Source organism: Lissotriton helveticus, chromosome 8, assembly GCF_964261635.1.
Source record: "Lissotriton helveticus chromosome 8, aLisHel1.1, whole genome shotgun sequence".
NCBI lineage: Eukaryota > Metazoa > Chordata > Amphibia > Caudata > Salamandridae > Lissotriton > Lissotriton helveticus.
Window position 1 is genome coordinate 176626593 of NC_136069.1, and position 23712 is coordinate 176650304.

Sequence of the window (23712 nt, forward strand, 5' to 3'; positions counted from 1 at the left end):
AATGCTTTTTCTCCATATTCTACATATTAATTTGCATAGGAAACTTTAGATACGCCTACAGGCCGAACTGCTGAACGGAAGTACACCTAATTTGGCAAAAAGGTAGCTCTTGGTCCAAAAAGCAATCTTTTTGTCAAATGGTGTAAATCTGTTCATGTAATGTAAAGATTGCTCAGATATAGAACTGTGGCTGTGGTGGATCCGTGACCCCGTCCAATCTCGTGCCTGGGATCTAATTGGCTGCCAACACCATGAAATGTTGGCAGCCATTTTGTGACTCGTTAAACCAAGTCACAAGAAAAGGGGGCAGGATAAAAACACCCTGACCACCTAGACCTCTGTGGGGCGTGGGGATCCTGGCCCAAAAAGCATTAAAAAAATAGCTTGATGGAAGTCATGCTGGATCCACGACTCCCGCCAAAATAAAAAAACCAAAGCAGAGTCTCTCGCGCTTCATTAAATAAAGTCCCACTTCTCGGCCAGATCCCGGGGGCAATTTATGAGTTGATAGGGGTGCTACCGTGCCTCGGGGCCCGCCACCTCCCTGGGGCAAACATAGTAAAGAGGTGCGTGTGGCCCACACAACACCTGCAGCACCGGAGACCGCCACCTCCCTGGGGCTAATTGTTAAAAAAAGAAGGGGCAGGGGAGGCCCTTTGGCCTCTTCGCAGCCTCGGGGACCCCCACCTCCCTAGGGATAATGTAATGTGGGGGCACCGAGGACCCCTCCTACCCCAGGGACCACCACCTCCCCGGGGCTATAACATTTTAATATAGGGGGCCTCACAGACCCCCTAGGCGTGGGGACCACCACCTACCCGGGGATTTAACATTTTAATTTGAAGGGGGCCTCATGCACCCCCCGGCCCCAGGGACCCACCACCTCCCTGGGGATTTAACATATTAATATGGGGGGGCCTCACCGACTCCCCTAGCCCCGGGGACCACCACCTTCCCAGGGATTTAACATTTTCATGTGGGGGGCCACCATCCCAGGTCCAAACTCTATATTTAAGAAATGTGAGAGGGCCCAGGAGACTGCCCTCTTCCCAGGGCAGACCCATACTCTAGGAAGGAGGGAGTGATGAGAGGCCACTCTCTTCCTGGAGCCGTAGATGGCCCTAGGGACCACCACCACTAAGGTCCGGCTACAGCGATGTGCCATGCGTCCCTCCTCCCTTTGTAAAATAAATACATAAATACATAAATAAATAAATACGAATAATAAAAGGGTCATGCTCCGGGGGATAGGGTCCCCAGAGTGAAGTGGCCCACTTGGGGGCTGCTCGGCCACCTTCTCTCTTTTTCTTTTAACGTTACCTGAGCTAACTATAACTTATGCCCCCGCAATGCACTGCTTATTACCTCACATATTACATCACTGATGACATGGTCAGTGACATCACTGATGACATCATCAAGCGCGTGTAAGTCTTTCTAAGAGTTTATGGGTGTTAAACATATATATAAACCTACTGCAAAAGTTAAATTACTATGCTAGGTGCACTACTACTGAGGGATACTACTTCTAACATATATCATTTGAGTGGCTATGTGTCTGTATGTATCCTGATGTGTATGAGTGTGTGAGTGGTTGTATGGGTGTATAGGTAGGTGTGTGAGTAGCTGTGTGGTGAGAGAGATGCTGTGTGAGTACCTGTATGGGTGAGAATGTGGGTGTGTCAGTGGCTATATTGGTGAGTGAGTGGCAGTGTGAGGGCCTCTAAGGGGGGTAAGTGGATAAGTAGTGACTGTATGGGTGAGTGAGTGGGTTTCTGCATTGCTGTATGAGTGAGTGACTGTGTGTAAGTGCCTGTGTTGGTGAGCGAGTGGCTGTTTGAGTGGGTGTTTGGTTAAGTGAGTTGGTGTGTGAGTGGCTGTATTAGAAAGTATGTGTCTGTCTGAATTGCTCTATGGGTGAGTGACTGGATGTGTGAGTGCTTCAATAGATGTGTGAATGGGTATGTAAGTGGTTATGTGGGTGTATGAGTGAGCGCTTGTATGGGTGAGCGAGTAATTGGTTGTGTTCAGAGGCTGTGTGGGTGAGTGAGTGGGTGTATAAGTGACTGTGTATGTAAATAAGTGGGTGCATGAGTCGCTGTATGATTGGGTTTGTGGCTATTGGACTGGCTGTATAGGTGAGTGACTGGTTGTATGAATGGTTGTATCAGTCAGTGAATGGTTGTATAAGTGACTGCGCAAGTGAGTGAGCAGGTGTGTGAGTTACTCTAGGAGGATTGAATGGGTGTGTGAGTACTGGTATGGGTCTGTGAATGAGTGTGTGAGTGGTTGTCTGGGTGTGTGAATGGGAGTACGACAGGTTGTACGGGGTGTGAGTGGGTGTGTTCATTGTTCTGTGCAGGATATCATAAGTGATGTCATTTGAGATGTCATCATTCATGTCATCAGAGATGTCACTGACTATCTCATGAGTGATGTAATATATGAGGTACTAAGCAGTGCATTGTGGGGCGCAAGTTATAGTTAGCACATGTCACTATAACTACCAAACTTCACTGGTTTTGTACGAGTGAAATCTGAAACTAACTATAACGTCCCTGCAATCATTTGTTTTTTGATTGAACAACTAAAGGTTTTGTAATGCTATTTCCTAACTATAATGTTCTTGTAACCTTTATTTTTTAATGTGGAAGTTTCCAGGCAATATGTGACTCTGTTACGTTTATGTCCTTGCTTGCCATTTCTTTATCAGATTTGAGGTTTTCTAATGTAAACTTCTGGGCAGCTTCAAGTTGTTATTAGATTTTTCATCTCCTTTAACAACACTTTAGCACTTTAACATATTGAAATTTGTGGTGGTTTGTACTGTTCTTGCACTTGCACTTCATATCTATGCTCCTTGACTATTCGAAAAATTGTGTTTTCAATTGCTGCTCAAGTTTTTTCTCATAAGAATGTCTTTTTGCCACAACTTTATATGTTTCATCAAATTCAACAAGGTGTTTTCTTTTTTTTTAAGTTCAAGAAAATTTTATTTGATAATAACAAGAGAGAAAACCAGGTGTCAAAACAAAGTACAATGTGATATCAAGGCAAAGATTCTGAGCAGAATAATACGATCATACAAATGTAAGCATTATAATAAAAGAAATCTGGGTAAAAAAGAAAACACGGTAAGCAGAAAATATGAAAGGCATAAAAACATTGGAAAGAATTAAAACAAAATGGTACAATGAAGGATAAGTGGAATGCATCGAGCGACTAAGGAGGTTTAGGAACTTCCTGTTGTGGAGGCAGAGGATGAAACAAGCGTTTACTACACGAATCCAGATAAAGTGTGACGGGAGTCCATAAGTCCATGCGTTTAGTAGCCATACATAACGGGAAAACATGAGCAGTATCAAGTCTATGGTTATGGCATACATTAAACCACCATGCCTTGAAGGAAATTTTGGAAAAGTCTTTCCAGTTGACCGTTATTTGTTGGAAGGCAGCGGCAAGTAATAGATCAACAATCTGAGGCTTCAGATCAACGTCATCCCAGCAGGGGGAAAGGCTACCCATAAAAACATGTGTGTGGGAAAAAGGGATAGTAGTGTGGAAAATTAAATTAATTTGGGCCCAAACCTGTAGCCAAAAATTACGAACATGAATGCATAAAAATAACATATGAAATAAATCAGCTTGTGGTGACGAACAAGACCAGCACGTGTGGGGAGTGTTAGGAAAGCGTTTGTGAAGGTCAGAGGGTGTGAAAAGAAGTCTATTGTAAATAAAGAACAAAGTTTGAATGAGGGTTGCTGCTCTGGAGGATTTGCGAAGTTTGGTCCAGATTTTGTCCCAGAAGGAAACCGACCAAGAGATAGATAAGTCATGCTCCCAGGACTCTTCCACTTTAGATTTGGGTCTTGGAATCGCACCAGCGTGAAGGTACTTGTAAATAGCAGCAGCCTTTGGTGTAGTGCGTAAGAAGGAATGAAGTGTGGAAGTGGGAGTAGATGAAGGAGGAGGAGGGCAAGGCAGAGAGAGGTCATTGTATTTCGTTAGGACTGTGTCTTTAAGCAATTGGTATTTGCGTGCAAAGGAAGTGGGTAGGTCATAGAGGGAGCGAAGGGTGTCAAAAGATAAGAAAGAGGAGTGAGAAAAAAGTTAGGAAATCCACTGAAGACCTCGAGTATGCCAAGTTTTCCAAAAAAAGGGTCTGGCACGTATGAGTAAGGACGTGTTATGCCGTATGGGGGAAGAGAGGAAAGCAGCAACGGTAAGAGGAGGTGAGTGGGTGGAAGAAAGGAGTAATTTAGTGGTAAACTTATGGATCGGAGTAGAGATAGAAGTGGGTTTACGAGAGAAGGAGAGGTATTCAGCAAAGGAGAAGGGAGAAAGAAGGAGGCGCTCAAATTTGGCCCATAGAGGGCATGAGGTGTCAGGGTCCTGTAGCCAAAAAGAGGCTTGCCTCAATTGGAACGCCTTGTGGTAGGCTGGGAAGTCAGGAAAGTTAACCCCGCCTTCTGATTTAGTACGAATCAGACGTACTAGAGACATTCTTGGCTTCTTTTTATTCCAAAGAAAGGACATTAGAATGGAGTTGATTTTCTTGCAAAATTTGGAGGGAACAGGGACCGGAATATTGGAGAGGGTGTAGAGAACAATGGGAGACAACATCATTTTTATAGTGTCAAGGCGACCCCACCAGGATAGGTAAAGGGGATGCCACTTGGATGTGAGATCCGTTAATTTTTGAATGCATTTGGACATGCACAGAGAAACAGTGTCTGGGATGGTAGGGGTAATATGCATTCCCAGGTACTTGATACTGGAAGGTTTCCACGTGAAATTAGAGGCGGCAAAGTCGGGTTTGAAGGTGAATTTAGTCAAGGGGAGGATCTCGCATTTATCGTTATTGAGTTTATAGCCAGATATTTGAGAATAAGCACGGACTTCACTGAGAAAGGCAGGAATGGAAACGGAGGGATTGGAGACAAATAGCAAAATGTCATCTGCATAAGCAGCTAGTTTGACATGGGAATCGGACAATTGAAAACCATGGATGGAGGGATGTTGACGGAGTTTGGAGAGGAAGGGTTCTAAGGCTAGGTTAAAGAGAAAGGGAGATAGGGGACAACCTTGGCGGACACCTCTTTGTAAATCAAAAAAGGAAGATATTTGGCCATTGGCACAAACCGCTGCGCGTGGGTGAGAATAAAGTAGTGAAATTAAGGATATAAAAATAGGACCGAAACCAAACCAGCGGAGGGTGTGAAAGAGATAAGTCCATTCAACCCTATCAAACGCCTTTTCGGCATCCAGGGCAATAGCCGCTAGGGGATGGGGTAAAAGGCGAGATTGAGAAAGAATATTGAAGAGGAGTCTGGTGTTGTCAGTAATGTAACGACCTTTGACAAAGCTCGACTGTTCCTCGCCCAAGAGGTCTGGAAGAAGAAGGTCGAGACGTGCCGCAAGAGACTTTGCAAAAATTTTATAGTCAATATTGACCAAAGAGATTGGCCTGTAATTCTTGCAGTGTTGAGGATCTTTCCCCTCCTTGGGTATGAGGCAGATATGGGCGTCTGAAAAAGAGCCGGAGGAGGAACCTAGGCAAAGGAAGGTGCCAATAAGGGAATGGAGTCTAGGGATAAGGAGTTTTGAAAAGTGGAGAAAAAATTCTACTGTGAAACCGTCCGGCCCAGGGGCCTTGTCTTTCTGGAGGGTTTGAAGCGCTTTGAGTAGTTCTTTTTGGGATATGTCGAGTTCTAAATGAGAAAGGTCAAGTGGAAAGTGGGATGGTTTTTGAATGGAGGAGAAAAATGTGTCTAGAGAGTGGGAAGAAGGCTGAGTTTCAGAGGAATACAAGGTCTTGTAGAAGGTAGAAAATTCAGTGAGGATGTCTGCGTCTGTGTGTTTGAGATTTGAGTCGGCATCGTAGATGGAGTCAATATTCAATTTATTGTGTTTCACCTTGAGATAGTTGGCTAAGATCTTGCCTGCCTTATTTTTGCCTCCATAGAACTTGGCACTAGATTTTAATAGGTACAGGAAGGCGTCGTCCGTAGATTTTTTGTTAAATTTCATCTTAGCATTAACCAGGGCGGTTAAAGTTTGCTGCGAGCGGGAAGTAAAATAAGAATGCTCCAATTTCTTAATATCCAGAAGGATAGCCTTAGTAAAAGTGCGAGCAGCTCTGCGTTTTTTAGCAACAAAGCCAATGATGAAATCTCTTGCCGCCGCTTTAAAGGCATCCCAAATGGTGTGTTTGGGGACAGGGGAGGGATCATTTAGGGAGAAAAATTCATGAGAGAAGGAAGTGAAGGAGGTAGTGAATTTAGGGTCTAGGAGGAGAGAGTTATTGAAACGCCAGCGTTTGGGGCCTATTGATTTGGGTAAGATGTCCAATTGAACTAATGTAGGGGCATGGTCAGAAAGTAAAATTGGACCAATTTCCGCATGAGTGAGAGTTTGGGCAATATTGTGAGTAACAAAAATATAATCAATTCGGGATTGGGAATGGTGGCATGGAGAATAGAAAGTAAATTCCTGAAGTTCAGGATTACATAGACGCCAAGCATCTGTGAGTTTGTGTTGGGAAATAGCTTGAGAGAAGGATTTATGAGATTTGTTGGGGATGAAGTGTGCTTTGGAGTTCCTATCCAGAAAGGGGTCTAAGGGCTGATTGCAATCTCCTGCCAGTATAAAATTATCATCAATGAGTCTGGTGATATGCTGGGAAAATGAGTGCCAAAAAGTGGGATCACCAGGTGGTAGGGGCATAAACATTCAGGAGAGAAATTGGAACATTCTTGATAGAGAGTTTGGCATATATCCATCGGCCGTCATCATCTGATTCTTGAGCAAGCAGGGAATGGGAGAGAGCTTTGTGACATAAAATAGCAACACCATTACGTTTACCATCCCCAGGAGAGTAGTAAACATCGCCCACCCAACTTCTCTTCAATTTAACAGATTCTTCAGCAGATAAGTGAGTTTCTTGCAAAAAAGCAATATCCACATTCAAACGTGCAAGGTGAGATAGAATCCTCTGTCGTTTGATGGGGGAATTAACGCCCTTAACATTCCATGTAATTACGTTCAGAGACATATCAAGTAAGAAAGAAAGAAAATGTTATGAGAAAGAAAGAAGATGCAATAGGAACCCAGAAGATGAAGAAAACCAGAGAGAGTGAGAAAGTCAATAAAAGGCAATGCAGTAGAATGAGAAGGAGAAGGGTGTTGGAAAAGAAAAAAAAGCGAAGGAGAGAGAAATAGAATCAGTTGATATAAGAAATATGAGAGGGTAGACCATGAAGTAATAAGAATGATAGGAAGGAGTTGACAATAGAAAAGTTGTGGAGAAAGAAGAAAGGAAGACACCTGTGGAATAAAGGAAACTAAAAAACTTGAGAGAGAAGAAATCGAAATAAGGAAAGTGAACATTCGGGAGAAAGGGGAAAACATACTTACGGAGGGTAGAGGTGGGGAGGGATGATCACCAGGGAGAGGAGACGAGAAAAAATGAGTGAGAGGGGAGCGCCAGGCAGAGGAAGCAAGCGTCCAATGCAAACGAACCAACAAGTCGAGGGGAAAGCGCCGTACATATTATAAACCTGCGGGAAAAGGGGAGGGACAATATAAATGAGTGAGACAAATGAAGAAAGAAGAAAACATCACAACGACAAAAGATAAGAAGGCGTATAGGAATGGTGTGAAGAAAAGAGAAGAGAAACAAAACAGCGAAGCAGAAGGAAATAATATATAGAGACACTGAGGAAAATTATCTGTCCATCCAACAGGGATGCAAGAGAAGTACGAAAGAGTCAGAGGGAGACATCGAAATTGAAGATAGTGGGGTGCCCAGGAAAGGCAAACTGTAAAACAGCGAACGTCAAACATAAAACATGTAAATTGAGCAAGACAGTGAGATCATATAAAACAGGATTCACGGAGGAAAAGCTGATGAGGCACCAGAGAAGTCCATGTCAGACGACTGTGCAGCATTCAAAAAACTTCTGAGACGAACAGGATCCTCGTAGGTCGTGGTCTTGTTGTTGTGAGTCACTCTGAACAGGCAAGGATGAAAAAGGCCGTATCTGGCTCCAATAGCACGGAGCTCTGGACGCATATCTAAGAAGGCTTTGCTGCGACTGGCTGTGGCTCTGGCATAATCCTGCGCAAAGAAGAGATTGGATCCTGACCATTGAAGACGAGGTGAGGCACGGGCCGCTGAGATGACTTTGAGAAGGTCAGTGTATTCGAGGAAATACATGATGATACCTCTCGGTCGTGAGGAGGGAGAGGAAGTAGAGGGAAGGCGGCCCAGCCTATGTGCTCGCTGGATGTTGAGCGTAGTACCCTCAGGCAGATGAAGAAGTGTGGGTAAAAATGATTTGAAGAAGGCAATGGGATCAGTCCCCTCGCAATTCTCTGCCAGGCCGTAGAGACGGAGATTGTTGCGTCTATTCCGGTTCTCCAACTCTTCAACTTGCTTTTGGAGAGAGGAAATTTGAGACTGCATGTGTGAGACTTTGGAGGATGACTCTTGGAGAGAAGTCAAAGAATGTTCCACTGTCGTCACCCTGGCATCCATCTGAGACCAGTTATCGGTAAGAACCTGCAACTTTGAGTTAGTGTCTTCCATGAAAGGCCTAAGGGCACGAATTTCCTCCAACAAGAGCTCCATGGAGACAGCCGAGGTTGATCCAGTTGGTGATGGAGGAGTTTTTTTGAGGCGTTTCATCGCAACTTTCTCTGGAGGCTGGGCAGGCCGCTCTGTGCTAGACTGCGACATCTGATCAGCGAGCGTCTGAGAGGCTTCGAGGTGCGCCAAAGCAGAGAAGACTTTTGAGTTTTTAATGAATGCACGTCGTGGAGTTTTAGGAGTGCGAGAAATTGCCTTTCTCTCCATGAGAAGGAGGTATTGGAGAAGGAAATGGAGTTCAGGAATAGTCACTGTGAGCCCACAACCAGCTGTGAGTGTGCGCAGGAGCTTTTGACAAAACGATGGTAAGCAGGTTCTCAGGGAAAAGAAGGCTACCTGCGCAAAATGCAAGAACGTCCAGGATTCAAGGAGCTGAATAGGACAGCATTCAGGTCGCTGAAAAAACTAACACATCGATGGTATAGGTAGAGAAGCACCACGCCGTGTGGGTAAAGAAAAATGGCACGTTGTGGTGCGGAAGAAGTTCATCAGGAGAGGAGCACCATAAGTGAAAAAGAGCATGGAGAAAAACGTGCAGAAACAATGGGTATAACAGCTCAAAACTGTAATCCTCTGTGAGAATAAGAACGTGATGAAGTGAAACGTTCTTAATGAAGAGTAGACTGCACTAATATGTGTATGCAGGATGCCTGAGGTGAAAGAAGCAACAGTCATCTAAAATGGCCGCCCAGGTTAAGCAAGCGTGAGGGGAACTTGCGGAGAGCTTGTGCAAAAAGAAAGGTAAAATAAGGGAGAGCTCGACGTCAGTAGTGCCAAGATGCAGAAAATTGTCTCACCAGGTGCAGCTGTAGGCTGGAGGGGCTCCGTGGTGTGTTCGCATGATCACGAACGGGAGCGCCGCAGTACGCGATGACTGAAAGCAAAATGGCGGACGCGACTATCGCTCAGCCGCGTCCGCTACAAAGTAGCTTAAATAAGCATTCCTCTGCGTATAGTAGCCGCCTCCAGGAGCCCGCTGATGTCCGTGGTCTCCGGTTCACAGAGAGCCGCTTTGCAGGTAAGGAGGAGATGAACTACGAGGCGAAAACCCCTTCGGACCTGGAGCGCTCACATTAGAGCCGCCGTCCTCGCCGGGCGCCAAGCCACGCCCCCAACAAGGTGTTTTTCTTTATTTATTTGGTATATGGTTCCAAATATAAGTGGCCTCTTTTTGCACTAGCACTTTGAGAATTCAGCACCTGCACTTTAAGAATTCCTCAACGTACTGTGGTATTTACCATCCGTCTATGTTGCCACGCTGTTGTCTATAATTGAATAATTATGATCTCTGATGATTAATAATCATGTTGTAGAATTGCAGGCCATTATTTAGACAATCAAGTGTCAAATATTGTATTTTTGGTATTCTTTGTCATGGCTTTGTGACCACGATATTTTCATCTGTGCGCATTAACCCCAAAGTCTGTTTATAATGTATATGAGCTCTGTTTGTCGTGTTGTACTGTGGTTGTTGTTTGTTTTCACTATTTAAATGATGGCATTTTGGCAGTGTGTCATGTGATCAAGACTGCGCTCTGATGGTCGAAACGTGCACTAGCCTGAACTAAACTATGTGGCGTGATATAATTAAAGAACCTCTTTGAATTTCAATCTTCAACGTCTGGCGCTCTGTACCTTGTTTGTCTCACCACACATAAGGTGGGCAAGGATTGTTTTTCTCTCTCTCTCTCTCTCTCTCATATATATATATATACTCATATATATATATATATATACTCATATATATATATATATATATATGTATACATATATATATATATATATATATGAGAGAGAGAGAAATTCAATGCATATGTGTGGGAATAAATGAGTGAAGGTACTCTTCTTAATGATCGTGTACCTTAACAGACCTGTGCTAGGCATTTAATCTGGCATTTAATCTGGCCTGGTGGTTAGAATATATATATGAAAAATTATATTTATTACAGAATATTTATATATATATATATATATATATATATATCCAAAGCAACACCTCCGAATGGGGAGCCCCCGACCCTACAGGGCGGCCTCTTACACCGGGCACGGAGAAACCCGGCAATTCCGCACAACGAAGCAACACACAAGAGGCCCATTTCAGTGTACAGGAAGCATTTAATCAAGCTTGCAGCACCATCAATCCTTTGTCCCCAACTAGTTTCGGCACCCTCGGCCTTGATCACGGGTAGGAGTATCAACAACAGTGTCTGTGACTACAAATTTATAACGTTCCTGGTCACCTGACTGATTATGGCATCCAATTCCCAAAATGCACCTTTTCATGCGGGTAAGTACTGGAAAATGTCTCTTTAAGCTGTCAGCAAAATGAACTGTTCAGCACCCTTGTGCATTAGTGATGGGGTAACAGCATTAGTCTCCAAGTGGTAATCTGGCAGGATTCCTTGTAAAGGCATAGTGCTCAATATGGAACTTGCTTCATTTTCATGCCATGTATTTTTGGTATTCTTTGTCATGGCTTTGTGACCACGATATTTTCATCTGTGCGCATTAACCCCAAAGTCTGTTTATAATGTATATGAGCTCTGTTTGTCGTGTTGTACTGTGGTTGTTGTTTGTTTTCACTATTTAAATGATGGCATTTTGGCAGTGTGCCATGTGATCAAGACCGCGCTCTGATGGTCGAAACGTGCACTAGCCTGAACTAAACTATGTGGCGTGATATAATTAAAGCACCTCTTTGAATTTCAATCTTCAACGTCTGGCGCTCTGTACCTTGTTTGTCTCACCACACATAAGGTGGGCCAGGATTGTTTTTCTATCTCTCTCTCTCTCTCTCTCATATATATATATATATATATATATATATATATATATATATATACTCATATATATATATATACACTCATATATATATATATATATATATATATATATATATATATATGAGAGAGAGAGAAATTCAATGCATATGTGTGGGAATAAATGAGTGAATACACGTCTGAATGAAAGAAGTTAGACGTGTAATTCTCTTCTTAATGATCGTGTACCTTAACAGACCTGTGCTAGGCATTTAATCTGGCATTTAATCTGGCCTGGTGGTTAGAATATATACATGAAAAATTATATTTATTACAGAATATATATATATATATATATAATATATATATTCTGTAAGAAATATAAATATCATTTTTCATATATATATATATATTCTAACCACCAGGCCAGATTAAATGCCAGATTAAATGCCTAGCACAGGTCTGTTAAGGTACACGATCATTAAGAAGAAAATTACACTTCTGACTTCTTTCATTGAGACGTGTATTCACTCGTTTATTCCCACACATATGCATTCACTCATTTACATAAATGCTCACTTACTCATGCACTCACCTACTTGCTCACTCACACACCCACCCATGCTCACTCACTCACATATTCCCTGATAATGTCTCTTTTCATGAATTCAATGTTTCTCCCTTTATACAGGCAACTGGAAACTGTGGATGTTGTTATCCCAAGGGCCAAAGTGCTGTTGCCACCAATTGATTACATGACGACAGGTAGGGCTCTTTATTCTAATCTTATGCACTGATATACAATGCTTTTCAATTCGTACTGGGATAACTGTTACCTGGAATTAACATCAATGTGTCAGGGCCAGCATATTGCCATGGATTTCCACCATTAATACAGGTCTATAATTTTACTAGTATTTACAACCATTATGTTAGGGTCAGCATATTTCCAGGGATTACGACCACAATGGCAGGTCTAACATTTTATCAGGAAATACTAAACATTGTGTCAGGGCCAAAATGTTGTCAAGAATTATCACCACTGAGCCAGGTCCACCATTTTCCCAGGAAATCACTTTTGATTAAAGGCTAACATTTTGCTAGGAATTATCAACATTCTGCTAGAATCAGCATGCTGCCACAGTTTACCATCATTGTGCCATGGTGAGCTGCCACAGATTACTATTGTGCCAGAGTCCTGTACTCTCAGAGTGCTGTCTGTGCATTGTAACAACATATGTGTTGCAAATAATGATGGTACAATTATAAAATATTTGTGGATGTACAGCAGTATCACACAAATAAATGTTGATGAAAGGAACAGATGAGCTATCCTCTCAGGAATCCCTTTCTGTGGGACACGAATACCCTCTACCACTATTCGTGGCATGCTTAATTATCAGCCTGCTACTACACTCTCTGTGTTGCCATCAGCAAGGGTGGAGAAAAAGTATTGTTTGGGTTCAAATAGCGTATGGCGAGTTCAACTATTTATAGTGATATACAGCTATAACTGCCTCAGGAATACCCAATCAATTCTGATCCTTTTATTATAGGTTCCCTATACAGTATTAAAAGATTTTACACATATGATTCAAACAAATTGCTAGTGCATTTCTTTAACTCTGTCCATAAATTTGTAGAGATTGCCCATTTTGGAGATTCTTCATGTGTAGCCTTAGAAAATTAGGTAGACCAAAATATAGCTTTGTATCTTATTATCTTTCTTTTCACTTAAAATATTTTTCTGTGAACTATCTTTCCACCTTGCACATCCCCTGTGAAACCTTGGAATATTTGTTACTTCACCACCCTTTATGCATCAGTAATATATGTATCATGGATGTGTATGTAAAGTAGCATGAAGAGTTGTGGCAAATAAATTCCAAGCATTTTTGGATAGGCACAAAGTCGAGGTTGCAAAAGTGTCCACCACATTTGCAGTATGTTTCCCCACCCACTGCATGTGTTGCTGCCCAATTCAACACATCACCTAGAACAGCTGGTCACTCAGAATCTTCAGTTCTGCATGCGAGGTGATAGTTCAGCATTCTTAATATAGATGTTTCTGTTAATTTTCTGTAATTTCTTCTTACTACTATGTCACATATGGTGATTTACACCTGTTTATACATAGATAGGGGCCCTAGATACGTGACCAATAGTGTACATGACAAAACACATCTTGAGCAAAATAAATTAAATATTTGATTCAATGGTATTGCTTGCAAATCAAAAGAGACAATTAGAATTCTCAGTCTGGAACCCCATTGAATATAGAAATCATTGTATTCTTCATTAGGCATCAAGACGTTTGACAGTTAAGGGGTCACTTAGTGTTTCACAGAATGGATGAACCACTATAAATTAGTGGTTCGCCTACCTTGCCAAACTCAATGTTTCCCTAATGTATTTTAAGATGGTGAACCATCTAGAAGTTGGTTTTCATTGGCAGAAATCAGGAGACCTAACTAGTGGAAAATCTTGGAATGATTGTGCATATGTGACAAGGCTTCCAGGTTATTTCCATTTACTATTTAGACATGGCATGGTGGTCCTGACCAGGGAAATCAATCAATGACCTTGAAGCAAATAGAGAGATATTGCTGAGCATCATGACCATTGCCTTTGTGTTTTGAAACTCAAACTCACACTTTGGAAGTTTGTTTTTGAAAAACAGAATGCTTGCACAGTGGTGCCTAAACAACATGGCCACAAACACACAAAAAGTGATGGGTGGAATGCTGGCAAATAGATGGTCTCTGGGCATTATCACCCTACCATCTCTGAAACTGAAGTCCACATGTTTCGGACAATCATCTTGCACCACTAAGGGTCAATGGCCTAAATCAGGACTATAAGATCCATATCTCCCAGTCACTGTCAAGGTCAGTCTGTCAGTTATTTTCGTAGAATCGCAAAGTGTTAATTATTACACCATGCATGTACCTCACTCTTGGTATAAGAGGAGTTTTTCTCTGTAAAAAAGAAAGAATTTTTATAAAACTCACATTCTTTGTTTGGAGGTAAGTGTAACAGGCCAAACACAAAGGAGTGTGGCCTGTCTTACATTCTTCACGATACCTCACTTGGTTGCATTTGTGCAAAGAACTAATAAGTGAAATATTGCAAATTGTGATGCACTGCTGATACAACCGAGAAGCACTTCATGGAAACAAACATAAAATCGGAATATGATGTCAAGAGTTCTCTTACTCAGTCGTTCAAGTAAATTTGCCTTGATGGTTGAGTCTTTCCAAATTGTGATCCAATAACATTCTGGTTAACTAGAAAACAGTGATACAGATTTACTGCTATTTTCAGTATTCTCTAAATCTTAGAGCAAAGTACTTGAGAAAACCATTTAATAATAGCAATAACCTTATTTAACACCATTTTTATGTCCATCTACGTGTGCTTTTGGGCAACAACATGTTCACGCCATTGGGAAGTGAAATAGTGTTAGACACTGATTCTCTTACCAAAATACTCAAAATATAATGCCTGGTGTATTAAGAGAGAGATCACAAAAAGTGGTCACAAAGTGTGTACTGTCTAATTGAGACATACCTCTGATTTTGCCGTGTGACCTGTGTACTAATAGGTCACTTCACAAAATCTATAGTCGCATGGGGCACAAAATGATCTTCAAAATGACCTGACTAATACATTAATGAGGCAGGTCACTATTTGCAGCCTGCTGTAATTGGCTACAACAAAGACAGGGATGGTGGCCTGCAGGGAAAAGCAATGGATCCCATGCACACTGTAGTGCTGGAACCTAGCTGCACCTGACAGGCTAGTAGTCAGACTATTTGCCAGCATTCCACCCATCACTTTTTGTGTGTTTGCGGCCATGTTGTTTAGGCACCACTGGTCAAGCATTCTGTTTTTCAAAAATACGTCCAAATGTGCAAGACTGTGCTCAACGCTGACGGTGAAGATGTGGGAGAAAAGGATAGGTGTATGAGAAAAGGCACACAAGAGACGTTGTCGGGTCATAGTCATACAGCTTGTCTCATCAAATAAAGTGTCTCAGGTGTTCCACAGTCTTTCATGAGTGACAGCTCTTTTATACTCAACAGACACAGGACTACTGTTACTCTCTGCTCTTACAACAATATAAAATTTAAAAGCAGTATTTTCTTTTACATGGATTTTGATGAATGGTAACATTCTACGGAAACTGAAAAAAAAACTAAATGTGTATTATAGTAAATACCTAATATGTCAATAGCACCATACCTTTACTTTTCTAGAGCCAAGGGAATTGTTTTGAGACTGATCCTGTTTTAATGTCCTACACAGTTGCTAATGCTCAACAACATCAGGCAAAAAACATAAATATATGTTCATGAAGGATGTGTAAATAACTTCGTGAAAGCTTAAGAGACAGTTGCTACAGCGCAACTTAGAAGAAAGGGCAGAGTCCTAATATGTTGGTTCAACGGGAAGTTCATGAATCCAACAGTAGTTACCCAATCCAAATAATTAAATCTAACTCACCCTAGTTAATCAATAACCTGATGCTTCTGAAGACAATGCTAGAAGATTTTCAAGAGTTCCAAGTATATGCGGAAATTCTCTGACTAGTTCTAAGAATGTGAGGATAATCATTGATGTGACATTACAAAAGAATTTCCAAGATATGTCCCAAGCAGAACATTTCTGAGAAGATGAACTTAGTGTCCGGCTTGAAGAGTGTACCAGTGCCATGGTTGTCATTTTGGAATGGGTTGCTAGGGTGGGTGTGGATGGCTCAGGAGCCTACACCAGTCCCACCTCATAACCCTACCCCTCACTCTCAACAGTCTAACTAACTCACACATAGATTTTACATAATTCGTGCAGAATGAGTATGAAAGGGCACCAATTAGACCACTTTTTAAGGATAGCTGTAAGAAGGAATGGCATTTAGGGAAATTATGTTTGTTTGGTTAAATACAATTAAATGTTACTGTTGGAAATTGGGTTACTGGTTGATTAGGGTGTCAGACCTGGTCAAATAGCAACCACAATCTTAATCAGGGTAAGGCACAAGCAAACCCCAGACTAACCTGTGCTCAGCCCAACTGGTAGCTTGACGCAGAACAGTCAGGCTTAACTTATGGGCATTGTGTAAAGTATTGGTGCTACACTCCAAACAGTAAAACAGTGAAAACATCTCTCAAAAAGATTCCACACCAGGTTTAAAAAAGTAGAGTAATGTTTAATAAATTAAACAAGGACAAAACAACAAAAATGCAATCAGTAAAACCGAAGATGTTCATATTTAAAACTTTAGGTCAAAATAGCGCCAAAAAGCACAAAGTGCCAACTGGAGATATCTGATCGCACCGGACCTGGAAACAGTTCAGGCCAACCACAATGAAGTGTGGGCTGGCAACAGGGACCCCTGTAGACCTGCTGAACCAAGTACTTTAAATTCTGATTGTGGAGCACTGCGTGGATCTGCGTTGAAGATGCACCATGCAGTCGAAGCGATGCATCGGCTATGAGATGCAGTGAGACTGCGGTGTGAGGTCCTGCCGCGTTGTCATCAAGTATCCCGTTGACGGGCCTTGCTATGCGAAGTCCCAAAGTTGAGGATGTGGCGCACAGCTGACAAATGCATCTGTTGTGAGGAATTGCAAGGCTGCGATGCGGAGTCCAGCCTAATTGAGGCTGCCATCAACTAGAGCTGCAAGGACCTGGGCTGGAGATACGCCGTACTGTCCACAATGTGTCAGTTTCAAAAAAAGCAGGGATGATGCAGGGCTATGTGATGGATCAATCCATGCAGCAGTGGTGATGCGGCGGTTCTGCTTGAGCTCAACGAACATCGTCAAATATTGTCTTGCGAGGCACTATGCAAATTTCTCCCCAGCTTTGGGAAAAAAAGATCACAGTCCTGTTATCAAGGGGCTCAGGAGAAAGTCATTATATTGTAGAACGACCAGCTCACACACGTTTGGAGCAGCCTGACTGGGCCTGGTTACCAGCATTCCTTCAAACAAAGGGGTCGCAGAGTTCCCAGCGCTGTGGGGAGAAAGGAGAAGGGCTTGAGACCTACGATTAGGATAATAAGCTGGAAAGTAGCTGGTCATTACTCTTTAATGGCTAATAATGACTCCATGAATTCTTTTCAAACTAGTGACGTTCTATATCTGCAGGAAACGTCGTCTACAGTGCTTATTTCTATTGGGGGGTTTTAGGCTATTCTCACAGCTGCTCACAAGAAAACCTGTTTGGAAGACCAATGGTGGCCTCTCCATGTACTTGAAATTAGACCTTCAGGTACAAATAAAGGAATGGAGCATTAGTGTAGACGACGTGCAGGTCCTTGTCATGAACGGCATTGTAATAGAGGAAACATCCACTTAAATTACAGTGTTAAACCTGTACGGCAATCCACACAGTGATGTGGAATTAGCAAATGCCACAAAGTTCACTGACCTGATAATAGCCTTCTTCTAGGAACACCTGGGACATAAGTGCATGGTGGCAGGAGACTTCAACACTCAAGATATGTGTCACTCTGAGACAAGTAGAAGGGACCGCAGTCAAACCATTCTGGAAGCCTGCATCAGCGAATTTGATTTGAGCTCTGCTGATCTAACAGGCCCTGTGAAGGGTCAATCACAGCTTATGTTAAAAAACATCTCAACATTGAACTATATCTTTGTAAGCAAGAAGTTCCTAAGTAGATGTGTATGCTATCAAGTCCAACACAGAAGCAAAAGTGACCATCATCCAATTTCCATTGTGGTCGATGCAAATGCAATGATGCATGGGGAGTACAATCTAGCAGGACAAATACAACCACATCAATGTTGGCCCATTAATAAAAAGAATTAAATGTTGCCTGCATGCATGTCCAAATACTCACACTGGAAGCTAGTCCATGCTCCCCAAACTATGGGAAATGAGAAACAGTGGCCAGCAACAGAGAAAAGCTATATTAGGCCTTAACAGCACACACACAAAGCTACCCACAAACAGTGCCCACAAGAGGAAGGCGGTTCTCGTATCTTAATAAAAAAGAATTCAAGGGCAGCAAAAGGAAGTGCCACTTTGCAGAGCACCTATACAGAAGAAAGAAAAGCCTGTGAATGGAAAGCATGCTGAAAGAGACATGAAAACAGCATAAAAAACAAGCTGGATGTTAAAACAAAAACAGAGGAGGAATGGAAACACATACACTGCCTGCTAGTGCCCAGTAAGTCCAGGACATTCTGGATTTATTTCCACAGCCTGGCAAATGGAACCTCAAAGGAGTCGTTGTCCTGGCAAACGAATCAGTGGCACATGCAGCAAGACTATAAGTCGACCCAGATAAAACCAGGGATTCCATCAAGAAGGCATTTTAATAATAACTTAGAAGGTTTGAAGAAGACCCCAGTGGTAGTCTCTGAAAAGGAAACACCAAGCATCTTGAAAGGCAATCGGAAGGATGGAGCCCCTGGGCCTAACGGCCTCCTGGGAAATATATTTGTTAGACGGACCGGGAGGGTCGGCCGAGGATAAGGGGAGAGGTCTCCGGGGAGAGCCGTCTCCAGTGAATCGTACAGACAAGTAACTCCCCCCCCACAGACGGACACCACACAATGATAAAGTTCAACGATACTTTATAGGCAATTCTTCAAGTACGGTAGAATGGTACAAGGAGGTCTGGACTCAGGGGTCCCCTCTATTCTGGTCTCTGTTTGGGAAAAGGGTAGCGGGACAGTCTTGTTACCAAAGAGATGGAAATAGCTCTCAATCCTCGAGCTCGGTGGTGTAGATGAACGGGCCGCGGCGGAGCCAGCAGGTCCCGTGATGGATGAAGGAAGACGACGGTCCGCGGCAGAGCCAGCAGGTCCCGATGAAGGTGGTGGTTACAAACGGTCCGCGGCCACGCCAGCAGGTCCCGACGACGATGAAGGATAGGGTGGTTCCCAAAGCCGCGGCAGCGCCAGCAGGCAAGACGAGGGTGCACAAGACAGAGCTACGGCAGCGCCAGTAGTCCGTCAAGGATGAGTTCTTCTTTGCGTCTCTCGACTCCAAGATACAACTCCCGTCCGGCTCTGGAGCTGCCCCAGTTATAGGGCTGGTGTGCTTTGATGTCCGGACCCTCGCACTTGGAGGTCGGGAGGTCCGGGATGAGGGGGTTCAGACACCCAGCAGGGGGGTGGAGCCAGCGCCCGGGGAGGCGATGGGCGAGCGGTACTTGGCGGGGGAGAGCCATCGACACCTCTTGCTCCCATTGACTGACCAAGTAGCCCGCTCACCTCCTGGGTGGATGTTGGTGCCGGAATGTCTGAGGCCTGGCCAGGCCCAGGGTTGAGGTCGATCGGGGGCCAGGCGGCCTCGTGGTGGAGTGTCCAAGATGGCGCCCAGGATGGGCGCGCAGGCCGGTAGTGGGTCGGCCTACGCGGTCAACAGGTTCGAGTGTAGGGGTCCCTGCGGGGACGGTGGACGTGTAATGGTGGTGTGTGGTACTTGCGTGGCTGGTTCGGGCCTGGTTGGGCCGGGGGAGAGCGGCCCTTCATGTGGCCTGTCCAACATGCGTCCCCCCCAGCTGAAGGCGGGGAGAGTTACCCATTCTCTTGGGGACTCTTCTCGTCGAGGCGGAAGAACCGGGACAGGCCATCTGCGTTGGCGTGATCTGGCCCAGGCCGATGTTCAACTGTGAAGTCCATCCCTTGTAGGGAGATGGACCAGCGTAGTAACTTCGGGTTTTCCCCCCGCATCTGCATCAGCCACTGCAGGGGTCGGTGGTCGGTCTGTACCCGAAAGGGTGTGCCAAAAAGGTAGGGCCGGAGCTTCTTGAGGGCCCATACCACCGCAAAGGCCTCCCTCTCTATGGTGCTCCAGCGTTGTTCCCGTGGTAGGAGTCGCCGGCTGATGAAGGCCACCGGCTGATCACGGCCTTCGGTGTTCACTTGAGACAGGACTGCCCCAATGCCATGGTCGGAGGCATCCGTCTGGACGATGAACTCCCGGCTGTAGTCGGGGGCCTGGAGCACAGGGGCGGAGCACATGGCGGCTTTCAATTGTTCAAATGCAGCTTGACACTCTGGGGTCCAGTTGACTTTCTGGGGCTGATTTTTTGACGTGAGCTCTGTGAGGGGCCTCACGATAGTACCATAGTCTTTCACGAACCTTCGGTAATAGCCCGTGAGGCCCAGGAAGGCCCGTACCTCGGTCTGGGTAATGGGGGGCTGCCAGGACTGGATGGCGGCAATTTTTAGCTGCAGAGGGGCCACCAGGCCGCTTCCCACCTGGTGCCCGAGGTAGGTTACAGACCCTTGCCCAATTTGACATTTGCTGGCCTTGATCGTGAGGCCAGCTTGCTGAAGGGCGTGCAGCACTGCTCGGAGGTGGCGGAGGTGCTCGGACCACTGGTTGCTGTATACGGCGATGTCGTCTAGGTAGGCGGCGCTGAATCCTTCGAGCCCCACCAGGACCTGATTGACGAGCCGTTGGAATGTTGCTGGGGCATTCTTCATGCCGAAGGGCATGACTGTGAAATGGTAATGGCCATCGGGAGTGGAGAAGGCAGAACGTTCTTGTGCCCGGGGTGTGAGGCCGATTTGCCAGTAGCCCGCCGTCAGGTCGAAGATACTGAGGTAGCGGGCAGCTCCCATGCGGTCGATTAGTTCATCTGCCCGGGGGATGGGATGTGCGTCTGTCCTGGTGACCGCATTCAAGCCCCAGTAGTCGACGCAGAACCGGAGTTCTGCTGTGGTGCCGGGGGCAGCTGCTTTGGGGACCAGTACTACAGGGCTGGCCCAGGGGCTGTCTGAGGGCTCGATGACCCCGAGCGTGAGCATTTTGGCTACTTCCTCCTGGATGCAGGCCCGTACCCGATCTGGCACGCGGTAGGCCCGGTGGCGGATAGGGGGGCTGTCCCCCGTGTCCACATCGTGCGTACACCAGGAAGTGACACCTGGGGTGAGGGAGAACAGGCTGGCGAATTGTGACAGGAGAACTTGGCACTCCTGGCGTTGCTCTCGGGTGAGGGCCTCTGAGAGTCGGACCCCCTCTACGGAACCATCTTTCTCCCGCGTTCGTAGGAGGTCCGGGAGGGGCTCGGAGTCCTCTTCAGCCCCATTGTCTGTGGCCATCAGGAGGCTGAGTTCTGTCCGTACAAAGTGCGGTTTCAGTCTGTTAGCGTGGAGGACCCGGAGGGGGTTCCGGGAAGATTCCAAGTCGATGAGATAGGTAGCCGGACCCTTGCGCTCGACCACTTTGAAGGGCCCTGTCCACTTGTCTTGTAGGGCGCAGGGTTCGGTGGGGGACATCACCCATACCTGTTGCCCAGGTTCAAATTCGATGGAGGAGGCATTCCGGTCATACCACCTTTTCATGTCCTCTTGACTGGCCTCTAGGTTGGCTTTTGCTAGTCCTCGGAATCGCCGGGTCTGGTTGCGGAGTGTTAGGAGGTAGCGGAAAACATCTGGTGGGTTCTTTAGAGGGGGCATCTCCCAGCCTTCCTTAACTAGGCTGAGCGGCCCGCGCACGGGGTGTCCATATAGCAGTTCAAATGGGCTGAAGCCCAGGGACTTCTGGGGAACCTCTCGATATGCGAAGAGGAGGCACGGCAGCAGCACATCCCACTGGCGACGGAGGGGCTCTTCCAACCCCCCGATCATCCCTTTGAGCGTGCGGTTGAACCGCTCAACGAGGCCGTTTCCTTGAGGGTGATAGGGGGTCGTGAACCGGTAGGTAACCCCGCACTGTTGCCAGAGAGATTTCATATATTTCGAAATAAAGTTCGTGCCTCTGTCACTGACGACCTCCCGGGGGAAGCCCACCCGGGAGAAGATCCCCATCAGAGCCCGGCCGACTACCGGGGCTGTCACAGTCCGCAGGGGAACAGCCTCCGGGTAGCGGGTGGCGTGGTCCACTAGCACCAGGATGAATCGATGGCCTTGTTTTGTGCGCGGGTCCAGGGGCCCTACGATATCGATTCCGACCCTCTCGAACGGGGTGGTGACCACGGGAAAAGGTTGCAGGGGGGCTTTCAGTTTGCGGCCGCTCTTCCCACTGGCTTGGCACGTGGGGCAAGATCGGCAATGCTGGTGTACATTGTCCCTCATTTTGGGCCAGAAGAAGTGGGTCACCAGGCGGCTATAGGTTTTGTCTTGACCCAAGTGTCCTGCCAGGGGGACATCGTGGGCCAGGTTTAGCAGAAAGTCTCTAAAACGGCGGGGTACCACTAGGACTCGGCTGGCCCCCAGCTCCGCGATTCTTTGCTCACTGTACAGCAGATCATTGTCCCAGTAGACCCAGTGAGTTCCGGAGGTATCCCCTGCGCTTTGGGCTAGCGCTTGCTGGCGGAGTCCCTCGAGGGAGGGACAGGTCTTTTGTTCTTGGCGAAATTGTTCTTGCGTGGGCCCCCCCTCTTGAGGCCACTGGTCGAGGTTAGCGAGGTCTGGAGGTTGAGCTGGTTCGGGGGGGACGTCACGGTCGGTGGTTTCGGCGGGGGCGACCGGAGGCGGTGGCGCCGGCCATTCGAGTTCCTCTGGGCGGGTGTTGGCACGGGCGGTCATGGACCGGGTGGTGACGCACGCCCAGTCCGGGACGCCCAGCATCCCCAGGTGCTCTTTTCGTTCGACTGCTGCCCATGGAGAGCTTTCCAGGTCATTACCCAGGAGGCAGTCTACGGGGGCATCATCTCGGACCGTCACCTTCAACATGCCGGAGACCCCTCCCCATTCGAAGGGGACGCAGGCCATCCGACACAGACTTTCTGAGTTATCGGCTGAACGTACAGGGCAGAGAATGTTTGGTAAGTATTGTTCGGGGGTCACCAGGTGACAGCGGACGGCTGTTACACTGGCCCCAGTGTCACGAAGGGCTTCAGCCCGGCGTCCATTGATGCCCACCCATTGGCTGTACTTCTGGGTATTGGCGGGTAGGGGGACCCGCGGGACCATGTCTCTCCCCCCTAGGCAGGCGAGAGCCATGGCGGCTGGCTCCCATTCTTGGTGTTCCTGTTCATATTCTTCTTGTTCCTCTGAGATCTGTTCCTCCCCCAGAGCAGCAGCGGCTACTTGGCGGGGTCTTGGGCTCTGGTACTGGGGGCAGTTTGGGTCGTTTGCATAGTGTCCGACTCGTTGGCATCGATGGCAGGTAACATTGGCTCGATGTCCCGGTCGCGCTGGGGTGCTGCCCCGGTTGGCCGGGGGGGTGGGGCTGGTAGTGAGGGTGACCGGAGCGTTGCTTCTTCCGCGTCCTTGGCCTCCACCTCCTCGGGGACGGTGCTGACCATTGTTGTTCCGGTTCTGTTCGGAGGACCCATTTCGACTCACTCTGGTGATCTCCCACCGGTCTGCT

At 46.0% G+C, this 23712-nt stretch overlaps 1 protein-coding gene across 2 annotated transcripts in view; it reads left to right on the forward strand.

The window, feature by feature from the left end:
• The window catches only part of ERG (ETS transcription factor ERG), a 556889-nt gene that overhangs the window by 255571 nt on the left and 277606 nt on the right, over positions 1-23712 (forward strand). For both annotated transcript variants that reach the window (XM_078656846.1, XM_078656847.1), the window contains exon 3: positions 12101-12174. The gene's annotated coding sequence lies outside the window, so the exon portion shown is untranslated. The remainder of the gene's footprint in view (positions 1-12100; positions 12175-23712) is intronic.